General features: G+C 37.1%; 1 pseudogene; it reads left to right on the top strand.

Moving 5' to 3' along the window:
• The first annotated feature begins 14,294 nt into the window (after positions 1 to 14,294).
• Positions 14,295 to 15,386, top strand: LOC138916816 (olfactory receptor 5A1-like; annotated as a pseudogene).
• The last annotated feature ends 693 nt before the right edge of the window (positions 15,387 to 16,079 follow it).

Genomic DNA, 16,079 nt, shown 5'->3' with positions numbered 1-16,079 from the left:
TGTGGGTTTGGCACTGGAGTTTTGGGCATTCCTGTGGATGTGGTGGGGTAATCCTCTGGTGAGGTACTCCTGGGGCCTCATGGGAGGACTTCCTGCTGAAATCATGAGCCCTTGCATTCCTCTAATTCTCTCTGATATTCCTATCTGCCTTTTAACCTGATCTCCCTTCTCCCTCTGCTCATGGTCTATCTGCCTCAGTAGTCTAAGTATCTCTAGAGAGCAAGGAATTCCTAGCTGCATCCATATTTGGGGAAAGGAACCCTTTTACCTTATTTATCAGGCTATACCTTATGCTTCTATAAGGATTTTCTCTTTTCATTCATCTTTGGAACAAGGAGAATGGGAAATGTTTAGGAAGTAGGAAGAAGTTCGGGATGCCTAATGCTGACCAATGATTGCAGCTCATAGACAAAGTTTATTCCATTAAAGACACAGCCCTTTTCCAGGGAAATCTCCATGACTTCTACTATTACCCATATACATGACTGCCAGGCTACATTTGACATCTGTTTTCTACTTTTCATGGCTTCCCATGGTTTGCTTTCTATTTTGAGATTATCTGAATAAAAATGTGTTTTTGATGGGAGATGTTCTGTGACCATCTGGAAAGATGACAGCTATAACATCTTGAAGAAGGCTTACCGTGCCTGGTGAAAAATATTCTTTGGTTATTTAGCATTTGGCCTGAAGGCCTAGTGCTTTCCTTCCCTGGACTGGCTCCAAAGAACAAAAAGAGAAAGAACTTCCAGAAACCCTGCCTAAGTTTCCCATCCCTGTGTCCATTGCCTAAGCATCGTAACCTTTTCATGATTCAAGTCACTCTACTTTGTAGGAGAAACCTTGAACATAAGAACAATGAATAGAACCAAGGGTGATTGAGAATCCAATAAAACCATATGCAAAAGTGATAAGAGGTTGCAGTTTGCTGGGTAGAGGGTCCAGAGTTTCCAATAGACTTTTGAAAGTATCATTGACCAAAGAAGATCAAGAATCACTGTCTTAGACAGTTTAATTCATAAGTATCTCTGATTAGAGGAAATAAAAATCTGTACCTGCAAGGATGGGTGGATAATGGCTCTTACAACTTGATCTTTTCTAGCTCCTCAGGAGCCTTCTTGGTGTCATTAAGTTGGGTAAGTCACATCCATTTCTAAGCTGTGTCTTGGCGTGTGACTCTTTCTACCATTTCATTATATTTTTCTTATATCTCTCTTGGCTTTGTGAAAGCAGAAAGGCAGTTACAGAACTTTCCACCCTCCCTGATTACAAATTAATTGAGTATTTGTTCCCAAGGGGATTTTAAAGAACACCTACTTCACCATCCTCATTTAATGGTCCAGCATAATTCAGGGGCTTTTTCAAGCACTTAATTAATTTCAGAGCCATGACTGATCAGATTCTTTCTCTTTTACCATATAAAGAGATGAGAGTATTTTCCTTAATTACTTTGTTTCCAATCCTCATACGTTCGTAAACTATGGATTGGGAAAATATGAAATTAAGGCATTTTAGAAGATAATGTACTAATGATGTCCGTTTATTGCCTTTGTCCCCAAAGAGAATTACAGTATTTACGCAAGAGAATTTTTTAAGTTGAGTTTGGTAATTATAAATGGAAGACACTGATTAACTCAAAGTTGATGATTAAGATATATATGTAGCCAGCTACAGAGTGAAAAGAAATTAAGAGTATTTCTTTTTGTCTTTTGAAAATGAAATAATTTCCTTCTCCCATCTTTTTCCCTGCAGATGGTACCAACCAGGTCCATGGAAGGAGATAGAAATCAACCTCTGCAGTCGTGTTTGTTCTCCTGGGGCTCTTAGATGAAAAAAGGTGAAGCTTATCCTCTCTCCACTCTTCCTAGGGATCTACCTTGCGATCCTAATTTGGAAACTGGGTCTCATCATCCTAATCAGGATGGACTCCCATCTGCACACACCCACGTACATTTTTCTCAGTTTCCTGTCCTTTATAGACATCTGTTCTTCTTCCACCAGCCCAAGGATGCTTTCGGACTTCTTAAAAGATACAAAAAATGATTTTGCTCATTTCCTGTGCCACCCAGTATTTTGCTGAGTCCTAGATTTGTCTGACTGAATGCTGCCTCTTGGCTGCCATGGCCTATGACAGATATGTTGCTATTGGTAGGCCTCTGCAGTACTCAGCCATCATGGCTCCCAGCCTCTGTCAGAAGATGGTTGCTGGGGCCTATGGGAGTGGTTTCCTTGCTGTCATCGCTATTACTATGCCACTTGGTTTCATCTCTGTTACCATGGGCCCAACATCAGTTCAAATTTCTTCCTTGACATAATCCAAATTATTTTCTTGTCTTGTTCTAATCCCTTCATCAGCCATACCATTCTTTTTCTCGTATGTATTTTTGTTGGGTTCAGTTCTTTCTTAGTTATCAGCTTATCCTATGTTTTTGTTTCACCTTCCATTCTGAAAATATCTTCTGTCAAAGGTAGTGCCAAAGCTTGCAATACCTGTGCCTCTCACCTGGTAGTTGTGACAATCTTCTATGGCACAAGCCTCTCTGTGTGCCTACTTCCCAGCTCTAGCCACTCCAACAAGCAGGACAACGTGCTGTTAGTGTTCTATGTTATCTTTATACCCATGTTAAATCCTCTTATCTATAGTTTGAGGAAAAGAGCTTTCAAAGAGGCCCTGAAGAGGGTGGTAAAGAGGCTAATACATTTACCTCAGTGAGAACAATATTTTTGCAGCTGTTATTTCCCCTATGAGGAACACAAGAGTAAGAATACGTGTGACCCTTTGTAGGTCACAAGAATAGCTAGGTAGAGAGATGGAATGAAAACCTGGCTCCTTGATTCCTGGTGCCATTATGTTTAGCTGTCACCATCAAGTGATCTATTTGAGGCAGTGTCACCACCATTGAATTCAGTTTATAAAGTGTGTATCCATGATTAGACCCAGGTCGATAAAACCCTACACTTTGAGAATAGAAGTTCTGTAATATATTTCATGTAGAGAAATGATGAGAATCTAGGAAGCCACACAGACAGTTCTTTCCTCATTGATTTTTTCTTTTATATATTTTCAATTGTTGAGAATTTATTTGTACTTCAAGAAAATTTTTAAAAAGAATGTATAAAATTGCATATGTGAATGTTAAAAATAATTTAAAAGTGAATACTTTATCTTATTAATTCCAAAGAGAGTGAGAGAAATCTAGTGTGAGAGAGATGGCACAGAATCAGAAAATTGGAAAGAGGGAGAAAAACAGAGAGAGAGAGAGCGCAGAAAAAATGGGTACAGAGGGAAGGAGAGGGGAAGGAGGAGAAAGCAGGAGAGGAAACTAAAGGAAAAGAGAAAAAAATAGTGTTCTGGCTTTATTCCCAAATAACATTGTTCCTTCTATCTTATTCCTTGAAACTCCTTGTGAATTGAATTGTGAAAAACAGATGGGAGAAGGGAATGGTAGAAAGAAGGGGCAATTTTAAGGTCAAGAGTTGGGGAGATTCTCACAGGCTAGAAAGAAGTCAAAGTCATCAATTTCCGGGCATACGTGGCCTGAAGCATGTTCTGTGGTAGCCTCCCAGAGACCATGCCAGACTCAGAAATGAAGGCTGTCATGGTATGTCTAGGAAGGCAGAGTCTGAATCTCAAAGATCTAAGCGCATGGAATTTCAAGGCCTTAAGTTGACCAGAGAGCAGCAGAGCAACCAGATGTGGGGTACCATGGAGACTCAGGGTCCAACTGGTATAATTTAAAGAAAATTTTGAAAAGAGATGTTTTCTCATGCATGAGTTGTGGACTAAGCTTTACATATATTATGTTACTATTTACACAATATTTTACACTTTACATAGTTACATTGCATAGGTTTGATTTTTTTCTCTTACCATGTTCAGTTGGCAGGGGATAAATTAGACCCATTTACAGATAAAACCTTTGGTCATATTGAGGTCTGCCACATTCTTCCCAGGGTAGCAACTATTCTTCTTGAAGCTCACAAAGTGTCATGTATGGAACAAAATGGTTCTTACTAACCAGAAACATTTCTACTGCTACTTGTCCATGGTGCCAAATTTCTGTACATTTGATGTTATAGCTTTAAAACTATCTTAAGAATCTGTTCCTTTTAAAATATTAATTTTTTACAGTTCTTATCAGAGTGACTATATAACTACTGACCAATTAGCAAGTGTTAAACTGAATAATTAACTCTTTATCCCATCCATCCTTTTCACTCTAGAAGTAGCATTAGCAGAAGCAGATCAAATCATGAATGAGAACTTCCTAAATCAGGTGTTTCCCTAGTAATGGCAGGGTAGATGAGCTCCATCTTAAAAAAAAAAGGAAAAACAAAACCCAAAAAACAAAACCAAAATTTTGTGGGAATCATCTTAAGCAGATATTTTTAATGAAGGATTAGTAATGCAGCATAATATGTTGTAAAGAACTCCAATTCAGAACACATGAATTAAACCTACTTTTAATAGAAGGCATGCCACGTACTTCACACTCTCAGTGCTTTATAAGGATTATCTAATTGATTCTACGAAGAACTACTCTATAAAGTAGCTGATACTATAAGCCCATTTTATGGGTGATATTAATGGAGCTTGAAGAGATTAACTTGCTCAAGGTCACACAACCAGGAAATGGAAAGCTGGAATTCAAACCAGATTAGCTGATACTAATGTCCATGGTATTAACCATGATGATCTGTGGCTCTGTCAAGAATTAGTTTTACTGTATTCCTTATTACTTCAATATCCTTACTTATGCCTAGGAAACCATGCAATATCTGTCTCATAGGGCTGCTGTGATAATTAGCTCAGGTCACGGAGTGAGAAAAAATATATATCTAAAATGGAAGGCTTTGTAAACAGGGAAATGTCCACATATCTAATTTATTGTTATCAAGCAGTATTCTCAGTTAGCTGTGTCATCTTTGGCAAATCTCTTAGCTCCTCACCTTGAAAATGATGATGGTATTAGACTAGAAGATGTCCAGGTCCTTTCCATGTCAAATGCCTCCAAGGTTGTTAAAAGAAATGTTATAATCACAAGACCATAATAGGACCATGAGGAAGTGGGGAATTGAATCAGAAGGGACATGGCAAAGTGGGGCATGAAATTAGATGGAGTAAAATTCCATGACAACCATGACCCAAGAGAATAAGCACCTGGAGTGTTTTCTCCCTCATTGTCTTTTCTCTTTTCACCTCTGCCCTAATAACACATTTAAGAAATACCCATCCAGTTGTGAGTGTTTCTTTGGCTGTGAATGGACAGCCAATTTCATGGCCTAAAGCACCAATCTTGGAGTGCAGTAGGGCCCACCTGAATAGATCTTTTGAAAGCAAATGAGCAATTTCAAGTTTGGCAAGAGCTCTGTTATCCTGGGGGATGTAGGTCAAGGTGAGAGGGCAAGATTTATAGAAAAGAGTGGATTCCGTGTTATCTCAATATCCAAGTGATTCTTCCAGTAAAACCTATGTGGAGTAAGATTTGTGGTCCTCATACATTTTATGAGGTTTATGCTCTCTTCTCTTCTTTATCTCTTTCCTCTCCCTCACTTCCACACCCTCCACTTAGGGCTTTTCCTGGGGTTCTCTTTCTCCCTACCCAAATTCTCTCACCTTCAGTGAAAAGAATAATCTCTAATCTAAAATGTCAATATTACTATGGAGTGAGGGGTGGATGATGTTGAGTTCTAGTTCTGCAATTTCCTAATGATGTGGTCTTTAACTCAGTTAACTTGTGTTTTTCACTTGTAAAATGAGAGAAATAGAAACATTTAGAATCTAATGAGACAATTTCTATAAAGCCTACCACACTCTAGAAATTAATAATAAAGCATTGAATGAAAAATAATAATTTGCTGAATTCCAGGGGATTTAACTAATATCAAAACATCTTTGTCTAAGTATGGCCCTCTCATCACTCTTATTCAACACAGTACTGGAAGTTCTAAGCAGAGAAATTAAGCAATAAAAAGAAATAAAAAGTAACAAAATTGGAAGAGAAGGAGTAAAACTGTCACTATCTGCAGTTGACATGATTTTATACTTAGAAAGCCATAAAGAATCCATCAAAAAACTATCAGAAATAATAAGCGAATACAATAAAGTTTCAGGGTACAAAGTCAATATACAAAAATCAGTTGTTTTTTTTTTAAAGGCAAAGATCATACCCATTTCATTTATTTATTTTTTTAAAGATTGACACCTGAGCTAACATCTGTTGCCAATCTTCTTTTCTTCTTCTTGTCCCTAAAGTCCACAGTGTATAGTTGTATATTCTAAGTGTAGGTCCTTTTGGTTGTGCTATGTGGGACACCACCTCAGCATGGTCTGACGAGTGTTGCCACGTATGCATCCAGGATCCAAACCGGAGAAACCCTGGGCCGCTGAAGCAGAGCACGTAAACTTTACCACACAGCCACGGGGCCAGCTCCAGTTGTTTTTCTATATACTAACAATGAACCAGCAGAAAGAGCAATCAAAAATAAAATCCCATTTATAATCACAATAAAAACAACAAAATGCCTAGAAATAAATTTCACCAAGGAGATGAAAGACCTGCACACTGAAAACAGTTAGGGATTGTTGAAAGAAACTGAAGACAGAAAGAAATGAAATGATATTTCATGCTCATGGATCACAACTGATTTCTGAATGTTGACTTTTTGTTCTGGAACTTTATCAAATTCATTTATTACTTTCAACACAGTTTTGGTTGAATCTTTAGGATTTTCTGTCTACAAGCTCATAACATCTGCAAGTAATGCTAATTTTATTTCTTATTTCCCCATTTGTATGTCTTATATCTCTTTATCTAGCCTTTTTGCTCTAGCTAAGATTTTCAGTCGCTATATTGAATAAGAGTGGTGAGAGTGAGAACCCTTGTCTTGTTCCTAATGTTAGAGGGAAAGCTTTGTTTTTCACCGTTGACTATAATATTACCTCTGGGTTTGTTTTATATGTTCTTTGTTATGTTGAGGAACATTCCCTCTAGATCCAATTTTGCAGGGTTTTAATCATGAAAGGATATTGTACTTTGTCAAATGCTTTTTCTGCATCTATTGAGATGATCATGTTTTTCACCTTTCATTCTACTAATGTGGTGTATCACATTTATTGATTTGTTCATTGAACTTTCTTCCTTTCCTAGGATAAATCCCACTTGTTCGTGGTGTATAATCCTTTTACTGTGTTGTTGAATTTGGTTTCCTAATATTTTGTTGAGAATTTTTGCATCTCTTTCAAGATGGATATTGGTCTGTAGTTTTCTTTTCCTGTGTGCTGTTCTTGTTTTCTTTTCTTGTGTGTTTATCTGGCTTTGGTGTCAGAGTAATACTTTCAATTCCAAAATGCAATAGGAAGCATTCCTTCCTGTTCAATTTTTTGAAAATGTTTGAGAAGGATTGTCATTAATACTTTTTTAACGTTTGGTAGAGTTTGCCAAAGAAGCCATCTGGTTCTGGGGATTTCTGTGTTAGGAGGTTTTCAATTACTGATTCAATTTCCTTACTTGATTTTTTTCTATTTAGATTTTCTGATTCTTCCTGATTCAATCTTGACCGTTTGTATATTTCTCGGAAGTTATTCATTTCTTCTAGATTATCCAATTTGCTGGGCTGTAATTGTTCATAGCAGTCTCTTATAATCTTATGTATTTTTTACTATCACTTGTAATGTCTCCCCTTCCATTTCTGATTTTATTTATTGGAGTCTCCTGTCTTTTATTGTTAGTGTAGCTAAAGATTTGTCAATATAGTTTATCTTTTAGAAAACTAGCCCTTAATGTCATTTATTATTTCTATTGTTTTTCTGGTCTCTATTTAGTTTATTTCTAGCCTGGTCTTTGTTATTTCCTTCCTTCTATTCACTTTGGTCTTTGTTCTTCTTTTCTCATTCCTTGAAGTGTAAGGTTAGGTTGTTATTTGAGATCCTTCTGTATTCTTAATGTATGCATTTATTGCTGTAAACTTCCTTCTCAGAACTGCTTTTGTACCATAGTATTGGTTTTGGTGTATTCTATTTCCATTGTTATATGTTTCAAGATGTTTTTTGATTTCTCAGCTGCGCATTGATTTTTCAGTAGTGTGCTGTTTAGTTTTCACATATTTGTTCATTTCTCAGCTTTCTGCTAATGGATTTCTAGTTTCATGCCAATGTGGTCAGAAATGATACTTGGTATGATTTAAATCTTAAATTTTCTAAAACACATTTTGTGTCCTCTCATGTGATCTATCCTGGAAATGTTTTCTGTGCACTTTAGGAGAATGTGTGCTCTGCTGCTATTGGATGGAATGTTCTATAAATGTCTGTTATATCCATTTGGTCTAACGTGATTCAAGTTGAACATTTTTGTGGGAATTTCCTCTCTGGATCATCTATCCATTTCTGAAAATGGAGTATTAAAGTCCCCTACTATTGTTGTATTGTTGTCTATTTCACCCTTTGTATCTGTTAATATTTGGTTAATATATTTAGGTGCTCTGATTTTGGGTGCATATATATTTACATTTATTATGTCTTCCTGATGAATTGACCCCTTTATTATTATGTAATGACCTTCTTTGTCTCTTGTTTCAATATTTGGCTTAAAGTCTATTTTATCTGATATAAATATAGCTATTCCTGCCTTCTTTTGTTTTCCACTTGCATGAAATATCTTTTTCCATTCTTCCACTTTGAGCCTATGGGTCTCATGAAAGCTTAGTGAGCCTCTTGTAGGCAGCATATAGTTGGGTCTTGATTTTTCATCTATCTAGGACTCTGCCCTTTTTTTTGGTGAATTCAATTCATTTACATCTATTGTAATTATTGATATGTAAGCACTTACTAATGCCATCTTGTTCATTGCTATCCAGTTGTTTGTATTTCCATTGTTTCCTTTTTTCTTGTGTGCACCTACCTTTGCACATGTGTTTTTTTCCATGGTGGTAGGCTCTGTTTCCCCTTTCTTATCTTTCGTGAACCTAGTCTAGATTTTCACTAGGTGATTACAATGAGGGTTGTATAGAAATCTCATAAGGAAAACAGTCCATTTTAAGCTCATAGCAGCTTGACTTCCATTTTCTACAAAAACTGGACCCTTCTACTCTTCTGTTTTACATTGTTATGTTATTTTTGCCTCTTTTTATATTCTGTATTCTTTAACAAATTACAGTAGCTATAATTATATAATACTCCTCACTTTTAGTCTTTATACTACAATTTAGTGGTTAGCACACCATCCTATTACAGAATTAGTCTTTTCAGTCTGCCTTTATATTTACCTTTATCACTGTGCTGTATTCTTTTGTATGTTTTCATGTTGCTGATTAGTGTCTTTTCATTTCAGCTCAAAAAACTCCTTTCAGCAGTTTTTAGAAGGAAGATGTAGTGGTGATGAACAATCTCAGCTTTTGTTTTTCTGGGAAACTCTTTACTTTCCCTTCATATATGAAGTATAACTTTGCCTGATAGAGTATTCTTGACTGGCAGTTTATTCTTTCAACACTAAGTATGTCATTTCACTTTGTCCTGGTCTGTGGGATGTGGCTGAGAAAACTCCTGGTAACTTAATGGGGGTTCCTCTGTAGGTTACCATCATTTTTCCCTAGTTGCTTTTGGGATTTTGTGTTTATCTTTGATTTTTAAAAGTTTAATTATAATATGTCTTGGAGAAAGTCTTTTGGCATGAAATAATTGGGTGGTCTATAAGCTTTGTGAGCTTGGCTGTCCAAGTGTCTCCGGGTTTGAGAAGTCTGTAGTATTATTCCCTAAATAAATTTTCATCTGCCTTCTTCCTCTTTTTTCCTTTCAAACTTCAATTCTTTTAATTTTGTTTTGATGAAATCCCATAGATTGTATAGGCTTTCTTTGCTCTATTGTCTTTCTTTTTTTCTTTGCCTCGCTCTGACTGGGTTATTTCAAACTTCTTGTCTTCTAGCTCACTTATTTGTCTTCAGTTTTCTTTACTGCAAATGCTCTTTATTGCATTTTTCATTTCATTCATTGAATTCTTCAGTGCCAGAAATTGTTTCTTTTTTATAGTTTTGGTTTATTTAGTACATATATATATGTGTGTGTGTGTGTGTGTGTGTGTATCATTTTGTTCATTTTTTTCTCCTAACCTCATTATTGTCTTTTTAGTTACCTTGTAGTTCATTGAGATTCTTCAAAAAGCTATTTTGAATTCTTTATTAGCTTGGTCACAAAATTATGTACCTTTAAACTTCTGAAATTGGAGATTATGGTCATCTTTAGGTGACAACATATTTCCTTGATATTTCATATTTCTTGTAGGTTTTGGTTGCTGCTTTTACATTTGAATTTAAAAAGACCTCCTAAAATCTTTACTAATTGCCTTCCTATGGGGTTTACTGTCACTGGTGGTGTTATATCTGAGATTTTCTCTGACTTTATATGGGTGAATGTGCTCCACTCTGCTTGCTACCATGGTTGGCAGAATTTTTAGGCTATTGTGTCTTCCTCGTTACAATTCACGAGGATGGCTACTGGAAACCTCTTATTTGTTTTCTCAAAGCTAGTGCTATAGCTCATGTTTGTGTGTTCTCTCTTGCCATAGACCCAGGTTTATTTTTCTGAGACCACCCAGTTTACCAGCTTTGTTGTCACTGCTTCCCTTAGAAATATTCACAAGAAGCCAGTTGCAGAGTGGGGAGAGGTGTGGGTTTGGCACTGGGGCCTTGTGGTTCCCACTGATCTGGGGGGGAGATTCTTGGGTGAGGTACTCCTGGAGGCTCACGGAGGATTTCAGCTGAAATCCTGAGTGCAGTAGGCAGGAACTATGCTCATTTAATGTCTTTTGATATTATCATTTGTTTATTTCCTGATCTTCCCCCTCCCTCCATCACCAACTACCTGTCTCAGTGCACTAGGTTCTTTTTAGAGACACAGATTTCTCCAGCTGTGTCCAACACTACTGAAGTGGCTGGGCACTCACTCACTGTTCTTTTCCCCTGTGGCATAGTTCACCACCGTTGAATATTTCAGACTGTGCATTGTTGCCTTGAATGAGTGGTCCTTGGAATGCTCCTCTCACCTTCCCCACTGTGACCAACTCATGCTTCTTTTCTGTTCCTATAGTTCACTGTACTCCACTCTCAAGAAGGCTGGGGTTCCACAAAGTCTCTCTCATTCATGGGTGTCTGCCAAAGACAGCACTCTCCAGACTTTACCTGATCATAACCCAGATGGACTTAGGTAGGTTCACTGACTCCTGCTGGCTCTGCAGCCCATTCTGAGGTCTGTTTGACTATGGGATACACAGGTAGGCAAGATTTTTCCTGGGTCCCTTGGTCTATGGCCCTGGATACCACAACTCCCACAGGGTGTTTTTGCTCAAGAATGGATGTCTAATTCATTCTTACAAAAGTGGGACAAAAAGAAGGACTGTCTTTTACTGCTAAGATGCTAACATTCCTCCTTCCTCTGATAATTTTTAATCTCATACACTTACTCATGTAGATATGCAGCTTATATCTTTGACTATTGTGACACCAAAAGACACCAAGTCAAAATTTTTGTTTAAAGGGATTCTGTGTTGGTGTTGCCCCTGAGGTATCTGACAGAAATAATATAAAGCATGTCTGAAGGAAGACATTTTAAACTCAAGCCTCAGTGATTCCCACAGATAAATTTTTTTTAAATGCTAAATTAAGATAAAAAAAATCACTAAGCAGACAAAAATACAAGATACCTTGCTAAGAGTCAGCTATAACATCAAACTATAAAATCAGATTTGCAAAACTATGTAGTTAAATTATTAGATATTAATAAGAAATAAATATGTTTAATATGTTTAAATAATGGATGCTATGGAAAGTATGATGAAAGAATAAGAGACTATCAAAGATGACCACTCAGGAAAAGAACAAAATGAAACCTTTAGAGAGAAAACAAAATATTATCACTGAAATGTGAAATTAAACAGATGCATTAAACAACCAGTTAGCAAAACTTATGATAGAATAAATTATCTGGAAGAGAGATCTGTAAAAATTAAACAGAACACAGGAGAGAAATACAAATAATGGATGTTTGAGTGAAGTGGAGGGTAGAGCAAGAAGATTCAATGACAGACATTTAATTGTGGTTCCAGAGGCATATACTAGAAATATAAAGACAATTTCAGAATATTACCTGTGTTTGATAGATAGCACAACAGGCTTAAGTTTACCTTATTGAATGAATGGACATTAGAGGAAGCTGTGAATACCTCTGTGAGTAGAAGATGAACAGAATATATCGTAGATGTAAAATCAATCTTTTTGTTGTCATGATTGTTGGTTAAGATGATGACTGCGATGATGATGAAGAATGCAGTTTTCTGCTCTGTTCTCACAAAATTCTCTTTCTATTCAGTCTCACTGTGGACAGAACCACACCTAAGTCTGGCACGATCAATACGCTCATGCATCACTTAATTGTGGGGAAACATTGAGCAATGAATCATTAGTCAATTTCGTTTTTGTCTGAACATCATAGACTGTACCTCCACAAACCTACTTGGTATACCTACTACACACCTATGCTATATGGGACTAGTCTCATAGGATCACCATCATTTATGCGGTCTGTTGGTGACTGAAATGTTGTTACGTGGCACATGACTGTACATATTCTGTCTGCTCCCATTTTTCCTTCCACATTGATCTCAAATCTTGCATTTATTTTCTAATTAGTAACTTCCTTCCTTCAGAATACTTTTCAAAAGAGTTCACCATGAAGCAAAGACAGATCTAATTTTGGGAAATGAACCCGTCTGCCTCACTTCTCAGACTACAGCCTTATGCTTCAATGGGGATTTTCTCATATTGTTCATTTTTGGTCCTAGAAGGCTGGGAAATGATTGGCGAAAAGAAAGTCATTCTGGATGGCTAATACTGACAAGTATTTGTAGCTCATAGACATAGTTTATTCCACTAATGTTGCAGTCTTTCTCCAGGGAAATCTCCAAGACTTCTACTTTACGCAAACACAAAACTCTCAGCTACATGTGACATATATTTTCTAGGTTTCATGGCTTCCCATGATTTTCTTTCTAGTTTGAGTTCATCTGAATAAAAATATACTTGTGCTGGAGATGTTCTAATGACCACCTGAAGAGATGACAGCTATTGCATCTTGAAGAGGGCATGCAGTGTCTTATGCAAAAATATTATTTTGGTTATTTACTGTTTGGCCTGAAGACTTAGTGCTTAACTTCTCTGGACTGGCTCCAAGGAGAAAAAGAGAAAGGACTTCCAGAAATCCTGCCTCAGTTTTCTAATCCCCATATCCCTTGCCTAAGCATCCTCATCCTTACATGAGTTCAAATCACTCTACTTCTACAGAAGTCTTGAATCTAGGAACCATGAATAGACTTGAGGGTGACAGAGAATCCAATAAAACCATATGCAGAGGTGATAAGTGGCTGCAGTTTCCTGGGTACAGGGTTCAGACTTTGTAACAGATTTTCAAATGTATCACTGACTCAAAGAAGATCAAGAGTCGCTGTCTTAGATAATTTAACTTATAAGTATCTCTGATTTGAAGAAAGAAAAAGCTGCACCTGCAAAGAAAGGAGCATAATGGCTCTTTCAAACTTATCTTATCTAACTTCTCAGGTGCTTTCCTAGAATCATTAAGTTGTTCAACTCACATCCATTTCCAAACTATATCTTGTCTCTGACTCTTCCCACTATTCTATGGCATTATTTTTAGATCTCAGATGGTTTTATGAAAACAGAAAGGCAGTTACAAGATAGTCCACCCTCCCTGATTACAGTTTAGTGGAATCTTGGTTCCAAAGATTCTATTTATTTATTTATTTATTTTCTGAGGAAGACTTGCCTTGAGCTAACATCCATTTCCAATATTTCCCCTTTTTTTCTTTTTATGTGGGCTGTACCACAGCATGGCCTCTAACAGAAGAATGGTGTAGGTCAGTGTCTAGGATTCAAACCCAGGTACCCTAAGTGAAGGGCACTGAACGTAACCGCTAGGCCTCTAGGGCTCGCCCCCGAAGGAGATTTTAAAAGACATGTACTCCAGCATCCTCATTTGGTGTATGAAGCCTCATGATTCAGGGACTTCTTCAAGCACTGATTAACATCAGAGCCATGTGTGAGGAGAATTTTTGTTTCACCATATCGAGAGATAGCAGTTTTCACCAGTTTTGTCTATTTCTGATTCTCATATATTTGTGAATTCTAGGAAGTTAAAACATGAAATTAAGACATTTCAGAGGATAATGTACTCATAATGCCAATTTACTGTCTTTTGTCGCCAAAGAGAATGAGAATGTTTATTGAAGGGAATTGTTCATTTAAGTTTAGTAATCATGCGTGGAAGACAGATTAACTCAACATGATGATTTAAGTTGTATATTTAGTCAGCTGCATGACTGGAAAAAGACGAAGAATACTTGTTTTTGTTTTTTGAGAATGAAATAATTTCCATCTGTCATCTTTTTGTCAGTAGATGACACTAACCATGTCCATGGAAAGGAATAGAAATGAGACTTCTGTGTCCACGTTTGTTCTCCTGGGACTTTCAGATGAAAAAGAGGTGCAGCGTGTACTATTCCCAGTCTTTCTAGGGATCTACCTTATGACTCTAATCTGGAACCTGGGTCTTATCATCGTAATCAGGATGAACTCCCACCTGCACACGCCTATGTACTTTTTTCTCAGTTTCCTATCATTTTTAGACATCTGTTATTCTTCTTCAAATAGCCCAAGAATGCTTTCAGACTTCTTAAAAGATGAAAAAAACATTTCCTTCATTGCCTGTGCCACCCAGTATTTTATTGGGTGCTGGATGGGTCAGGCTGAATGCTGCATCTTGGCCACCATGGCCTATGACAGATTTGTTGGTATCGGTAGGCCTCTGCAGTACTCGAGCATCATGGCTCCTGGCCTCTGTCATAAGTTGATTGCTGGGGCCTATGGGAGTGGTTTCCTTGGTAGCTTAGTTCAAACAGTTTCTTGCTTTCGTCTCTACTACTGTGGGCCCAATATCATTCCAAATTTCTACTGTGATGTAACCCAGATCATTTCTTTGTCTTGTTCTGATTCCTACATCAGCCAAATGATTCTGTCTCTCGAATCTATTCTTGTTGGGTTTGGTTCCTTCTTGGTAATCATCTTATCTCATGCAATCACTGTAGCTTCCATCCTGAAACTATCTTCCATCAAAGGTAGTGCCAAGGTCTTCAATACCTGTGCCTCCCACCTAGTAGTTGTGACAATCTTCTATAGCACAAGCCTCTTTATGTACCTGCATCCTAACTCTAGCCACTCCAAGAAGCAAAACAAGGTGCTGTCAGTGTTCTATGTTATCCTAATCCCCATGTTAAACCCTGTTATCTATAGTTTCAGGAACAAGATCAAAGAGGCCCTCAAGAGGATGACAAAGAGAGTAACACATTTATCTCCATAAAAACAATATTTGGGCAGGTGTTATTTCCCCTATAAGGAAAATAGAGATAAGAACATGTAAGAACTTTTTGTAGGTCATACAACAGCTAGATAGAGAGAAGTGAAAAACTCACTTCTTGATTCCTGGTGCCATCATATTTAGCTCACACTACCAAGCGATCAGTTTGAGGCAGTGTTATGAACATTGAATCTAGTTTAAAAGGTTTGTTCCCAGGATTATACCCACGTAGGTAAACCCCATATTTTGAGAACAGAGGTTCTGATAGACATTACATGCAGAGATAGACAAGAACCTAGGAATCCACACAGTCTTTCTCCTATGATTTTTAAAATGTCTTTTATTCATTTTCAACTGTTAAGCTTTTATATGTATTTCAATAAAATAAAATAATGTATAAAATCAAGTTGTGAAACTTAAAAATTATTTTAAAATGAGTACTTTTAATCTCCACCTCAAAGAGGGAGAGAGAGTGAGTATGAGAGGGAGGGACACAGAAAGATAGAAAGACTGAAGGAAAGACAGAGAAAGATAAAATATGACAGGAGAGGAGAAGAAGAAAGATTGATCTGGCTTTATTCCCAAATAAGCTTGTTCCTTCCATCTTACTCATTGAGCCTCCTTGTGAAGCGAATTTTGAAAAAGGTATGGGTGAAAGGAATGGTAG

Source organism: Equus caballus, chromosome 12, assembly GCF_041296265.1.
Source record: "Equus caballus isolate H_3958 breed thoroughbred chromosome 12, TB-T2T, whole genome shotgun sequence".
In the NCBI taxonomy this organism is placed as follows: Eukaryota; Metazoa; Chordata; class Mammalia; order Perissodactyla; family Equidae; genus Equus; species Equus caballus.
The sequence above is the reverse complement of the archived record's forward strand: the minus strand, read 5'-3'. Positions and strand labels throughout refer to the sequence as shown.